The 14,953-nt window shown below is 44.9% G+C and overlaps 1 long non-coding RNA gene across 1 annotated transcript; it reads right to left on the bottom strand.

Moving 5' to 3' along the window:
* Window positions 1-1,178: 1,178 nt before the first annotated feature.
* On the bottom strand, window positions 1,179-14,626 carry LOC144134822 (uncharacterized). The gene is made up of 4 exons (XR_013315267.1): window positions 14,546-14,626; window positions 9,796-9,972; window positions 5,015-5,076; window positions 1,179-1,525 (listed from the first exon to the last, which is right to left on the bottom strand). It is a non-coding gene; the product is annotated as an uncharacterized LOC144134822 (long non-coding RNA).
* Between the last annotated feature and the right edge of the window lie 327 nt (window positions 14,627-14,953).

Here is a 14,953-nt window from a genome sequence, read left to right as displayed (position 1 = left end):
TGACCGGGAGGAAGCTCCCATGTGCGCTTTCCTTTTGTCGCATTTTCGGGCTACTGTTCAACCATGAAACTTCTGCACTTACCCCCGTACGTTGTTTGTTTTTGCATGCTGAATACGCTTTTGAACAATAATTATGGCTGCGTTTCGGAGCTCGCTGCGCTGCTCATCAAAACTGGTGTGCTGCGAGATATAGTTATGCTGTTGCGTATCGAGATAACCGACAGGATTGCTTGTGACAGATATATGCCTACCGCGGCTCGACAACTTTCTCGTTCTGGCTCAAGGACAAATTTGCATGAATTCTGGTGCCATTGTCAATCATCAGCCAGGACCAAGCGCTCATGAATGCAAATGTTTGCTTCGCTCAAGTATGCTAGGCTTATAAATCGGTTTTTATTGTTCAGTAAGGTGCAGCTGCGTTTGCTGCGCACTGTTGAAGGATTAAGAGAATTGCTTGTGCTGCCATCAGGTGCAAGCAATCAGGAAAATGCCAAAAGGCACACCGTGCGAAATGAGCTGAAAAGAGTTCAAGACTGTGTGCCTGAAAGACAATGCTGGAAGTGGCCTTAGCTCAGCATGGAAATGAACCAGCTGGAAAAGGCAAAAAGTTTACACACAGGTAAGAAAGTAATATAACGGAACGAGAAATATTGATGCACATATTTTGTGCACGCAGTTTCGGCATGCTGCGTACCACCAGATTGTAGGGTTAACGTGGAAGAGGCTGGGGGAGAACCGACGGATTCTACCACGCTGTGTGCTGAGCGCTGCTTTAAAGAAGGACCGTGCCAAAGCTGGTTAATACACAGGCTTCAGGCATTACACGGAACGCCCGAACGAGAGAAAGTAAACGGCACTGGCAGAAGATTACGTTGATCTGTGGTTCGCCAAAGCGCGGGCCGCAGCGAAGCAAGCGCAGTCGGACGGCCGGCCGACTCTCCGTGAATGGCGTTACTTCTGCCAATTCTCCCTGTCTGCCGCCCCCCCCCTCCCCCCCCCACCCCGGCGCTTCCGGAAGTGAAGAGGGAGTGCCGGTGATGGGTTCTTAAGAAGTGGTTGCAGCTCTGTTTGCGGATAGAATTGGGGCAATATCTACAAACGATTTTCAAGGTCCTTTCTTTCCAACCACAGCGTTTCGTGCGATTCAAAAACCGTTTCAGATTCCCTTTAATGACGTCCTAGTTAAAATCAAAAGGCCGAAATGGGCGAACGCAAGAGAACCTTTTTTTCTTAAGAGTAATGGAATGAATTCCAAGAGAAGGCAAGTGTAGCAGGGTACGGCAGAAAGTGAGGTGGGCACACGACAGCTGGCACACGACAAGGTTAACAGAGATATGGGAGAGCCCATTGCTCTGCAGTGGATGTAATAAGACTGGTGATGATGATGAAAGAAAATTATCAGCTCACTCACTCGATTATCGGCGCAAGTCCGAGCACTTTTGAGCCAAGTAACGAGGTAGGCACTTGTGGCGTTTTTACATCTCATCATCAGGGCAGCCTTTAATCTTCAAAAAATGCCAGGAGTCTGCAGAGAAATGGCACAAAAAGAATATGCAGCAGCTTGGGCACGCTGGTTACTGATTTGTGACGGAACAGCGCTGAACAACGGGACAAGAGACAAGCGCCGACTTACAGCTCATTTTTACTTTAAAGAAACACTGCTTCTGATAACTGCTTCACAGCTTCAAAACACATGCATCAGAACCATATCATTCAAGCCTTTTAAAATGACAACCTAAGATTTGTAATCATAGATGTTTGTAGTCACATTTTAACGTGTCTAATTCTTTATTTGTTAGCTCAACAGACGGCGTGCTGACACAATGATCGCGCAGCCGCGCTGTCTTGATTATGTCACGGTCTAACTGCTATTTCATGATTAGTCAGTGATTTACGTCTGCCAAACAGGTGCACAAGTTTTTGAGGGGCAGTTTCTGCAATGAATTCCTAGGTTTCTGCAAAGTCCGGCAAAGTCTCACAAAATGAAAACTTAAAAGTACAACCCCTAGTCACGGGTAGCAATTGTAGGTTAACTGATATACAGTAAAATGTGAATAATTCAAACTTCGTTATGTCGAATCGTTTCTGCAGTCCCAGTGACATAACGTTAACGAGGCTTTTCTGTATGATACAAGTATGTTAGAGAAAAAATGCATGAGCACGAAACATTACAGCTTTTAGAAAATGTTGTTAACCAAGCAATAACCAAGTGTTTTCCACTCACCTGCCATTGAAGCTACCTTGGAAGGGGAGAGCGGAGGGAATACTTTCGTGGCACCTTTAGAAAGTGAATTGTTCGAAAGTGTCCCCGTCGCGCTCCTCCTCGACAATACTGTGTTGCCCCACAAGTGGACTGCTAGTTGTTTACAAAAGGCTGAGTCATTGTTTGCTGTTAACAGCCGCTCCCAAGTCCCTGTGTCAATTTATTGGCCATGACCAACGTGTACCTGAAAAAAAGGAACAGATGATTTATTAGTGCACCTTGGGCACGGCGCAGAGGCCGATAGCACAGAGCCTGCAAAAGAAACGAAGCACCAGTGCCTAGAAAACACGTGCTGCCTAGACAATTCATTCCATCCGTCTTCATTCACTGTATTCATTGCAAAATTTTTAGATTTTAGAGCTTTTGCACCACATATTTCTGTGCACTCCGGTTTAGGTTTGAACTTAATTGTTTCCTGTGCGGAAAGTTAAGCACACTAAAAAATGGTTAGAATTGCGGTTCGAGAAGCAGCTTGGCATGGTCGGGCGCAATTGAATAGGCCATGTAGCAGCACCGGATCAGCACTCAATTCGATCCCGATCAACTCATCAAGATTGCAATTGTCCGTGTGATGGTGGTATATTAACCAAAATCACTCACAGAGATTTTTATATAAGAGGAAGCTTTCCAAGCTTTTCTGAATTCACTTCAGCATGGCACTATAATTGAGATGAGCTCAAGAATGAAGCAAGAAACTCCCCTGATGGGAGGAGTGGGAGACAAATTCAACAAATAATGATTTACGGCATGTGGGAAAACTCCACATGGTCACCATTTTTACTGAAGACCTACACACTGTCTAAAACACAAACATGGAGTAAAATTTTGTGTCCCTATTTCTTCAAAGAATATATGTGTAGCAATTCCAACTTCAGTAAAATCTTGAATTTTCTTTGAAGCTAAATTTGCGATGATTAGGGCACTGAGGCAAAATTTCAAACCGAGCGAGACAGACTAACCCTTGGGAACACTATTAAAAATTTTTCCTGAGCAGAAAGGGGGCTTCATTGCTTTCTTGAATGAGCCAAATGATATATGATGGTGATTGCATTTGGAGCTACTCAGCTAATTTTCAGCGTACCTCAAACCATATCTGCTTTTTACTGAGCAGAAAAGATGAGAGACCATGCTCTTGCAACACACTTTTCACGCTGATTATGCAATCTCATAGGCATGTGGCTGCGTGAGCGCATACTACATAAAAGAGACAAGCACTTTGCAATTTCAGAACAACCGCAGCCTGCACAAAGTGGCCGATTCAAGTGAGAGCAAAGCTGCTTTACAGGCAACCAGTGTTGTAGGCATTACCGAAAAAAAAGCTAACCAAATATGTCACTTGTTACGCTAAAAAAAGAACGCATTACCGCCCTACATTAGCTACAAAAAAGGTAACGCGTTACCGTTACGAAAAAAAGTATGGCACGTTACGTTGCCATTACTCCATCGCAACAAATTATCAGTGCGTCTTCACAGCACGAACTCACGATAACAATTTTATAAGGCTCATATTTCACAGTGCGTGTTTACATGAACCCCGTACCGGTTTTCGGCACAACTCGACAACCAGGCCCTGTTGGGTTCATGTAAGTGTCGCTGTTGGCTCAAGGGCCACCTATGAGGAATATTTGCAGCTGCATTCTTGACTTGTATCGCCCCCTGGGTTACTGCGGTCTGCGCTGCGCAAGGAACAAAGCTGTTCTTCCACATGTCCTGAATAGGGAGCCCCCTTCCTGTGTTTTGGCACCTTGCACCACAAGCTCGAGCAAAAAAGAAAAGCAGAAATTCCTTCCGAATACAGCCCAAGCAAGAAAAAAGGAAAGAGAGCTCAAGTTCGAAGTTCTGAGTAAAAACCTGAGCGCACGAACACAGACAACCAAGAGGTTGGTGGTAGAATGTAGTAGCGACAAAATATTCTGACGCCAGATGGAGCCACGTCCCGCGTGAATTTGGCGTGAATTTCCAATCCCCGTAGAAAATACGTACACAACTTACCGAGCCTTTAATGGATGAAAATTGCAGCTTGACAATAGATAAAGAAAAGGGGAGGAAATATTGCGGAGGAAATTGGGATATTTGGCTGTTTTTTCACGAGATGACATGAAAACCGACCAATCAAAAATTGCAATGTTTCTGAATATTTACCTCTCATCTGTAAAAAAAAGAACTTAAAAATAATATCTGTCCACAACATTTCTTCTATTCACTAAAGAAAACGCTGCCACACACCCCATGAAAATGGAGCCATTTTTACATGGGCTACAGCTTCTGAAAGTTCCCATGTATTTCCTGGGGACACTATCACTGGTGAACCCTCTTAACTGCATGTTTTTGTGCCAACACCATTCGTGCAGTCCAGATGGCAGATGCTAATGCAAATGCCAGCCTTGGTTCAAAGTTTTTGGTGCCTGGTTTAGTCAGGGAAGTTGACATACAGTGGTCTGTGGCACAAAAACCACGCCTCATATGCTAAAATATCTTTTTTCAAAACAGAGAACCACAATTCGCCTTGGTGTATGCAGCTGCACTTTTTGATGATTATGTGCTATCAATATTCAATCGGTCAAGCACATAATTTTAAGAAACAAAAACAAAGTTACAAAACAAAGAAAAAAGAGCAAAAACTTCCATGTCAATAGTTACATCACATTACCGGTCATGTACAGATTGCAGATTCTTAATCAGTGCAGAAGATATCCTATCATCAGTAGCATATGCCGATCATTAATGTGCAAGTGTCAATGTACTGCTCACCTCTCTAGTCTCATTTGTGGTGCCAACAGTCAAGTCAAGGTCTTGGGCTGCCTTGCGAGAAGCTGTACAAAAAACACAAAAAAGAAGTCAGCCTCATGGAAAGCAAATACACTGCGTCCTCTCAAGGCCTGCCTCCGCTGAAGGGACGTGGAATGGCTGTTTTTGTTGGGAGAACACTGAAGATCCACCTAGAATGCAAATACAGTAGCCAACCGTTTATTCGGACCTCAGGGGGACCGCGGAAAAGTCTGAATGGACAAGTGTGAGAAAGATTCACAAAAAAAAGAAACCCTTTATTTTCACGTACTTACACGTGCTCGGCAATAGGCTTAAAGAAATCGTGAATGTGCTGTTGCACACTGCTCCGTTTACATGCAATCAGATCCGCCTGAATCTCAGAGTGTCGTATGGTTGCGATAGCCGGCTGAATGGACAGTCCCTGCATGTACAAGGTCCTCGTGCGACGGCAGCGGCGCACATGGTGCATCATCTGCGGACTCCGAGTCATATTCAGCGGGGCAGCAGAAACCTGACAAATGATCTTGTCGTCGTCGAGTTCTGCGCATGTCAGCACAGCACTGTCAGCATCTGAGAAACTGTCAAACGAGAGGGTGTCTGGAATTGCAATGCCACCAATGCGCAAGTCTCGAAGAACACTTTTGGCGTCAGTAGGGAGCACATTGGACGGTGGCAGAACCTGGACCGCCACGGGATCCGCTTCATTGATCACAGCAAATAGAGCGTACTGAAAGCAGTTCTGTAAAGTGACAGAGTTCAACACCTTCCAGGCATCCACAAGCAAGTTTATTGCCAACAGAAGGCTAACAGCGTACTGCTTGCTGGCACTGACACACAGCATCATGCGGATCGAAGCACGCTCTGTAGATCTCCAGATTTTTTATAACGCCCTGATCCAAGGGATCGATGAATTCCAAGCGGACGGACTCAATATCATGGATGTGACCATGTGCACCGCAGTTATCTACAAAGAGCAGTACATTCCAGTTCTGCGACTTCAATTTCCTGTCGAGTTAGCGAATGTAGTCGCTGAAGAGCTGCTGCGTGATCCACAATTTTGTATTGGCTTCGTACCACACCGACAGCGACTTCACTCCCTTCAAACATCTCGGGATTTAGGATTTTCCAATGACAAGAAGGGGAAGCTTGTCCGACCCCGAAATGGTGCAGCCCACCATTATCGTGACGCGCTCTTTACCATGCTTCTCGCCATGACCAGACAAAGCAAGGGTCCTTTCGGGCAGCATATTATAAATGGGAGCTGTTTCGTCGCAGTTGAGCATATCACATGGCGAAAACGGGAACAACAGCGACTCCAGAGTGTCAGAGCGATAATTTGCAACAAGGGTCCGGTCGACGGCGCCACTCTCGCCACACATCTTCTTGAAAACGAAGTCAACTCTCTTCTTGAAATTGCGAAGCCACCCATCACTGAACACGAATCCCTCATGACATCCGGAGAGCGAGCATCTCCACCTTCTGCTTCAAAAGGTCTCGAGAAAAGGAATCTGCTTCGCGACTGTAGCACACAACCACATGCGGTGAACTTCTTCGATCTTTGGGTGGCTGCCGTCTGTAAATTTTTTTCTTTCCAAGCTGGAAGAAGACTTGGATGCTTTGCCAAGAATCATCGTCTTGTTTTACCTGTAATCCAAGACCGTCTGCTTCGAACCAATAAGTTGCCGTGCAATTCTGCTCTGAGACCGGATGCTCTGCACTTGCTGAACAGCAGCGATCTTTTTCGCCCTTGTCACTGTGGTATATTCAACAAGCTTGCCACTTGCCAGCATTTCCCAGCGCAGACTGTGCAAGCACTATCGGCGCCATTATCCACCTGACGCAATGTTTCCGTGTGCCGAGTTGGTTCACCACAACCTCAACAAAGCACACAAGGCAAGCACCCACGGAAACCGGTCGCACAAACTGAAAATATGGCCTAGTCGCAGCGTTGTACACGAAGAAAGAAACGAATCGGCTGCTGGATTACCTAGACGTGGCTTGGCTTTGATGCTTAGGCTACTGAGCTGAAACCAGAACTGCTGTAGACACTACCAGAATACACAGAAACGATGATGAGCGGGCATTTGCAGTAGCACCACCTCATAGAACAGCAAGGAGGCACAGTTGAAAACAAAAGTGCCATTCAGCGAGTCGAACCATGTATCGACTAGATTCAGTAAGGGTTAATGCTGTCAACTGAGTTGGCTGAAGGAGTGTCCGAAATATCAAACGAGAGGTCGCATGGTGTCCCGATTTCGGCAGTTATACATTGCGGTCCATGGGGATAGTGGCAGCACTGCGAAGCACTCCAAATAATCAAGCATGTCCAAATTTTTGGAGTCCGAAAAAACCGTCTGGGACTGTAATGAGGAACCACCAGCAATATCGCAAATAACGTGCAAGCTAAATATAGACAATGAAAGCTGAAGTTTGTATTACAGTAGAAGATCATTAATTCGAAATGTACAGCCGGCCAAATCTTTAGCTGGCGTGCGCGATGGCCACTTTTTCCGTGCTCCTGCAGCTCATGGCGGAGCAAACTTTCGAAAATATCAAATTTAAGCACAGGCTCCCTAAGCCCGTGCCTAACATCGAGCTTTCTGCAAGCTTGCTTCGTCGCAAAGCACAGGAGCGCAGAAAAAGCGGCCGTCGTGCACGCCAGCCAAAGATTTGGCCAGCTGTACAGTGATGCCAATGCACATTGGAGTAACTGAAGTTCAAGCTAACGAAAGTGAACAGAAATTTGGTACACTGCAATCGTGAAGCAGTTGGGTAGTTAGATTATCCTATTTTAGTGGTGTAAAAAAATTTTGCGATTGCCTTTAGCTCCTATTTCCCAGGAGGCAATTCCAAACAACTGTTCTAAACCCCGAACGCAGCGGAATACCTCCCGTTCGCCTGCAAAACTGAAGGAGCGGGCGGCGTTCAGCCCAAATGGACGCTTGTGCAGCATGCTCGCAAAGTTGGAAAAACTACATTGTGTGACAGCCCCACGGCTGCCGCAATTTTTAACAGAACGATCGACGCAACATCCGTAAGCATCCAGGTCACAAAGCAAATGTCGTCACAACAATAACTTGTTAACCGATTTTCCAGCCTTTCTGTATCTACTCACAAACCGCTTCACTTATCTTCAATAACTTGAGGGCCCTCAATAGAGGGTGTTAGATAAGGAATGGGCAAGTAGAACTGAAAAACAGAATAAGTACAGATTATTTTTAAAGAAAAGGTTTTTATTGCGCAATTACACGTGGAAATCGTTTAAGGAACAGAAATGGGCAGGTGAAAGCCGCAATCTCTTAGGGAAGGCCAAGTGACCAATGAGCGGAAATTTTAGCAATATTCCATCTCGATAATGAACCGGCATCAATTTCAAGCACAGTTGCAATCTTCTCTCGAAATATTTTAGCGCTGTAATTACCACATTTGTCAAAAACTACACAGGGTCTTATTGCACAAGCTTAACTTGGGGCGACCACTAAAAACACTCGCATATAACATGACGCAGAGGGCAGTGGAAAGCAGGGAAAACACATAGAAAGCCACACTTCATTTTTGCCATGCCGCAGTTCCGTACATGATTGTTTTTTTTTTTTCATTTTTGCACTACTGTGAGACAGTGTGACGCACCTGATCGGCCCGATTGGCTGTACCTCAATTAGTGGTCACGGTACCCATCGCTCAGCAACAAAAGCAAATTACTGAAGCTATTGAAATCAGTGACACATGCAATGGTTTTGTTTATGGGGCCCAACGTCCTAAAGTAACTCAAGCTTTAAGGAACGCCGTAGTCGAGGGCTCTGGACAATTTCAACCACCTGGGGTTCTTCAACGTCCACAGATATAACACAGCACACGGGACTCTCGAAATGCGACCATCACAGTCGGGGTTGAACCCGCATCTTTAGGGAGAGCAGACACACCATAACCACTAAGCTACCGCGGCCTCACAAGCAATGGTCGAATATAAATCTCCGAGGTTGTAGTTGCTGTCACCATGTTGCCGCAGAGCCCCCCCCCCCCCCCTTCAAACTTGTTCACAACACTGGTTCATCTGTGTTCTCCGGCCCCATACATGCCATTTTTACCTTCTCCACAGCTCCTCTGAACAGGTGGCGCAAGCCTCACGGGTGCATTTCACAGTTGGCTGTATGCCCAGGCTGCCTAGGTGCGGTGGCACAAGTTTGAATTATTGCTGGCGGAACCGATTTGTGTTCGAATTATTGGGCTATGCTTGACATATAATTGAATGAAGCATGGACAGACCAAGTCATGCCGCTTGAATTAGCCAGCAATTTGATATAATGAAGCTTGAATAAGCGAGCTTCCCCTTCCTGCAATTACAATATGCTTTGTCTAATGTGAAGCAGAACAACAGGCAATAGCTTGCCGTTTTATTTTTTCTATTACACTCCCGACCACCACATGTGCTTGGTCACCATGCCAAGAAATGTAAGAATAATGAAGGAATAGGATTTTATCACATACATTTGAACTCCTAATGAGAAAACATTTGCTTGGAAGAAATTCGTCCAAAGAATTATAACTGTCGAGTGCAGAAATTCTGTTCCACACGAATACGAGGGCTTCAAGTAAGCAGCCTTTAAGAGCCAGCGCTGGCGGCACAATCAAAAGCAAGGTGCTTAAGCATAGTTTCATACTGCTAGGCACATGCTGCTACTAAATAAGGCACTCAAGCTACATTGTGCCAAAGTGAACACGCACGCAAGCTCGCTGTACACTAGAGCAGCCAAAATAAATACCTTTTGACATTGGCCGAGCTGGTGGCACAGAAGGAGCGACATCAGCCCGAGGAGGGGCGACATCAGCCCGTGGAGGCGCAACATCAGCCCGTGGAGGGGCGACAGGCGGTGCGGCAAGTGGCGAGGCCACCGCAAGCGGCAACACTGGAGCTATGGTGCCGATGGAATGACTGTGCACTAGAAGAAGAGGGTACAGGGATGAAGACATTGTTTCCTGTGATATCAAAGACAGGGCTAGATGATTAGTGAGTGGTATTTAAACATGCAATAAATCTCCTACAGTTATGCAAGCACAGTGCCAGAATGACTAGGAACAAGCCGTTACAAGCAGCACTTGGATGCTCAACAGTGCAGCCCTACATTGGGTATATCAGACATAACCATCAAAAAACAAACATTGTTTTAAAAAATGTCCATTTTCACTCTGACCACGAAAGAACAATCACCTACTGGATGCTTGTTCAAAAAAAATGAGGTCAAAAAATTAAACTTCGCGATTTCGAATCAAACGCAGGATACAAATTCCAAGGAATCATGATTTGAAATCTGCAAATGAACTACAAGAGGAATTGAAGGCTGAAGCTTGCATGTTTGCAAACAAGGATGTTTGCTTACTTCCTGAGTGGCACTGTCTCCTTCCCAGCCAACCTCGTCAATCGCGGCACTCACATTTTCACTCTGTGAATGATCTAAAGAAAAAACCAAAAACTTGCAAACTGGATCATGAGTATGTACATAAAGCAGAGTGAATTTATGCTAGAATAAAACTTCTAACTAAATTACAAGCAGTGCAAAGCGGATGTAATTAACAAGTCAATTGTAGGAAAATGCACATTATCAAACATTGTACACATCAAATACATGTGAGAACAAACAATGCACAGATGACCATAACTTCATCAAGAGCCACCTGAAACTAAGGAGTCATCCTCTTATAACAGTACTGACGTGACACTGATGAATTCCAAATGTGGTTTTTCGCCTCCTCGTGCCTACGCAGTACTGCTAACATTTTATTATTATGCTGCTTGCAGAATGATAATTATAAGAGCATATGCAAGCATGAAAATAAAGTGTGAGGGAGAATCAGAAAGTCTTTGTCCTTATTTTTTTATCCAAATGACTGCTGTAAATGCGGAGTCAACATATTCATTCTCATCGGTGAACCTTCCTTTGAACGGCCTGCCATCTGCTGGCTGTTATTGGGCGGAAACGCTCAGGAAGTCAATGTGAAGAATGCGGTTATCCTTCATAACAATGCAAGGCCACATGTGGCAATCAGAGCCGCTTACAAGCTCTGGTCGTTTCACTTGGAATGTCTGGGCCACCCACCATGAAGTCTGTACCTTGCCCCTAGTGATTTCCACATTTTTGGTCCGCCGAAGAAGTTCCTGGCAGGACAGTGATTCACATGCAACAATGAAGCCAAGGCAGCAGTCCGACAGTGGTTCGACAGTCAGCCGGACGAATGCTAACACAAGGGCATCTCAAATTCAGTGCTTTGGTTGGGCAAATGTCTGGAGCGGTGTGGAGACTGGGCGGAGAAATAGTGCAAGGAAGGTATAATAGTACATATATTTGTAATTACCTGTATGTAACGTATTTTGCTTGATACAAAAAAGGGCCAAAGACTTTCTGATCCACCTTGTACTAGATGCTAGTCTAAGTACTAGAGTTATCCTCGCTTTTGTCTTGCCTTCACTCATAAAATGTTTACATTATAAGCTCTCATGACAGAAACTATCCCAGCAGTACAAAATGGCATTATTATGCTGGTCATCCAAGGCTGTGCCTAAACGAATGGTTACATGATCATGAATTATCAAGAATAGTACTGAGTCATGACTGCCATCCTAAGGTAAAGTCTGAACAAAGGGCCGAAGGAGACCGTAACCATGTAACCCGAGAACTAAAGGAAATGCACTGACAAAAAAAAGCAATTCTGGCAACACAATGCTGTGTCAGTCATGTACAGAAATCTCTTTAGTATTTCAAGACTTCTACTGAAGCAAATGGAATGTTCCCATATGCTCCTTTTCGCCTTCCCAGTTTGATGTGTCTGCAAGACTTCATACAGTAGCCTTATTCTTTTTTCCACAAATCACCTGTTAATAAAACCATATCCTGTACTTCTTTCTAATGCCCCTCTTAAGCAGTGCTAACTTTATCCCAAAAATGCACCAACAAGGATAGCAGCAAGTCTAACTAGACTTCACCGAAGGAGATTGGCTTTGACAACGGCCTGCACACGGAAGAAGCTGTAGAGTATGGTTGTAGACATCCCATTTTGCAGAATGTTTTGCACACAGTGCCTTCTGGAGGCTTTCATTGAGGCTTCTAAGATTTTTCATTTCTTTCTCCTTATCTCCAATCACTTCTTTGCATCTCTCCAGCTCTGCCTTTAGGTCCCACACTAGTGACTCAAGGCGGGCCACCTTTGACTCCTCAGGCGAGTTTCCTACTCGACTACTGAGCAATTCCCTCTCAGCTTTTTTCTTAGCCCTTCCTTTCGCCTGCTCCTCTAGTCTTGCCTACAACAAGAAAATCAGAATGCAAATCAAGTTACACAATAACAAATGCAAGCTCACCTTTGTCACTGGCAAATTTATTTACAGCATTTCAGCAGGAAACAATGAACCAGTTATAGCAAGACACCACTTGCATGAATGCCACTTGAACAAACTGTAAAAAAAACTTAAAGTTCCACTGCACTCAGTGCAAGTAAATGTCGGCTTACCAAACTGGATACATTTCAATTTTTAGTCCTGAGAGTTGTTGACACAACTGTACCTAATGTCGAAGGGCCAATCCCCAATAGGCAGGCCATAATAACCATTCTAGACTTTTCGAAATGTCCAGGAGGACTATGCAACAGGATCTATAGCTATGCCCGTGAGGCCTTATATCATACTACGCTATGCTCCCAAAATTTAACTGGCACTTCCAAAATGCAGAATTCTATAATAGAGCAATGGGAGGCAGTGCTGTCCATCAAGAGCCTGAAAGAGCAGCGAAAACTAAACGACCATGCCCGGATCGCTGCAGCAGCCACAGGTGCCCTGAACAAAGGGCTCCATCCATCCGCAACCAAAATTTCCGAGTCCAAAGTAAGTTCTTCTCTTTTCCTCCTCTGCTACACCAGTTTCAACAATGCCGGAGAAGTCATCTGAATTTATACGAGGTATTAAATACAGTTTCAATTGTGAGTAATGGAATATAGATGTTACGAAATATGACCTAAACACCTAGTTTTGTAGCGACAGCTACATTACGGTAGCATTTCGAGCCTTCAGCGTGGCAGCGCCGTGGCTGATTCTGTGGTTGGTCACGTGACCAAGTTCCAATGGGCCAGCTGTAGCTATGGCGTCACTCCTGGTTTAACCAAAGCTAAACCACCGCCAATTTTTTTCACTTCTGTGCAATAACATTGACTGCAAACTTTTTCTGAGATCTCGTGAAGTTGTTGAAAATGTAAAATTCGATTTGGGTAGTCTTGATTTGTAACTTTTCGAAATGTCCAGGATTATGCAACAGGATCTATGGCTACGCCTGTAAGGCCATATATCATACTACGCTAGGATCCCAAAATTTAATTGACACTTCGAAAATACAGAATTCTATAATAAAACAATGGGAGGCAGAGGAAACACTCCAATGAACAGCCCACTTTCTTCCCACCCAGAATCAACACTCAAATCGCCATCGCCTTATATGCTCAACTTGATAGCACTGAAGACAGTACTGCAGCCCCAGTAGATATTGAAGACATGAAATTTATCGTGGCATAATCTTTGACAAATCACTATAAGAGCAATGACAATATTTATTGTCAGCAATGCATTTTTTTTGCATGCCCCAACAGCAAGCCTTGCTGAAAACAATTCATCCTTGTCTGAAACTGTGTTGTCGAAGGCGAGAAATCATACAAAAATCGCTAGTTACTTGCACCGATCGTAGGTAATCACTACTGACATGAAACAAATTATCCCACAATTAGCAGCACACGCTATCTTGAAAGGAGCACTTTAAAAACAATCTTACTAAACAACTATGACTAGAACGGTGAACTACTGTCATGCAATGCAAACACATGTGAACGCAGAGCCTGTTCATATTTTTTAACACGGGCGAACTTCTCTCAACTCATGCAGACGTTTACATTACGCTCTGTATGCGATGCATAGGATCTCGCACTTTCTGGAAATCATTTGTTTTAGCATAAAAGTTGCTAACATCATGTTCACGTATGCAACGAGGATGGAGGGCTTCCGACTGATTTCGAACACATTGAGTTCTTTGACGTGCACTGACATTGCGCAGTACAAAGGAGTCATGCACTGAAAATTCGTTTTGGGGGAAAGTAAATGGTGCAGTATTTGTCTCGCATATGGCCGACACCTGAACCGCGCCGTAGGGGAAGGGATAAAGGAGGGACTAAGAGATGAAAGGAAGGAGGTGGTGCCGTACTGGAGGGCTCGGAATATTTCGACCACCTGGGTATCCTTAACGTGCACTGACATCGCACAGCCCACGGCAGTATTCTGCATTTCGCCTCCATCGAAACACGGCCGCCGCGGTCGGGTTCGAACTCGTGTACTCCGGATTAATAGCCACCGCGACGGGTTCTTTCACCTCCACTGAAACGCGACCGGCGCGGCGAGGATGCATGCAAGTTGCTGGTGGCCGGATTTCTGATGACCAAGCACCACAGGCTACAGAAAATTCGCTTGAAAGCGATTGCTATTCGCACCTTATTCCTCGGAGGTATGTCCGTCTTGCGGGCGCATTTTCGTGCTTCCTTGTGCTTCCTCCACTGCTCCATTTCTCCTTCCGTATCTGCGGTTTCCAGTGCACATTATGAATTTACGGGCGCTACCAAACAACTCCAAAACGCAGCGAAAAAGAGCACCTACGTGTCATATGAATGATTTTCCCGCCATAGTACCCTCCTCAGGTACTCGAGTCTCCCCCCCCCCCCCCCCCCAGAAAATATCGTAAACCTTCTTGGGGTCATAGTCTTCAATGTCGTGCGGAACAAAATTCCGCACGTCCGTGTGTTGAATAATATGTCTCCATCTTCTCCAGCGTAGCGCACAAGTACATACATGCTGTATTGCTCGAGGAACAAATCTAGAAACACTGGACCAAGCACGAAGGC

Source organism: Amblyomma americanum, chromosome 5, assembly GCF_052857255.1.
Source record: "Amblyomma americanum isolate KBUSLIRL-KWMA chromosome 5, ASM5285725v1, whole genome shotgun sequence".
In the NCBI taxonomy this organism is placed as follows: domain Eukaryota; kingdom Metazoa; phylum Arthropoda; class Arachnida; order Ixodida; family Ixodidae; genus Amblyomma; species Amblyomma americanum.
The sequence above is the reverse complement of the archived record's forward strand: the minus strand, read 5'-3'. Positions and strand labels throughout refer to the sequence as shown.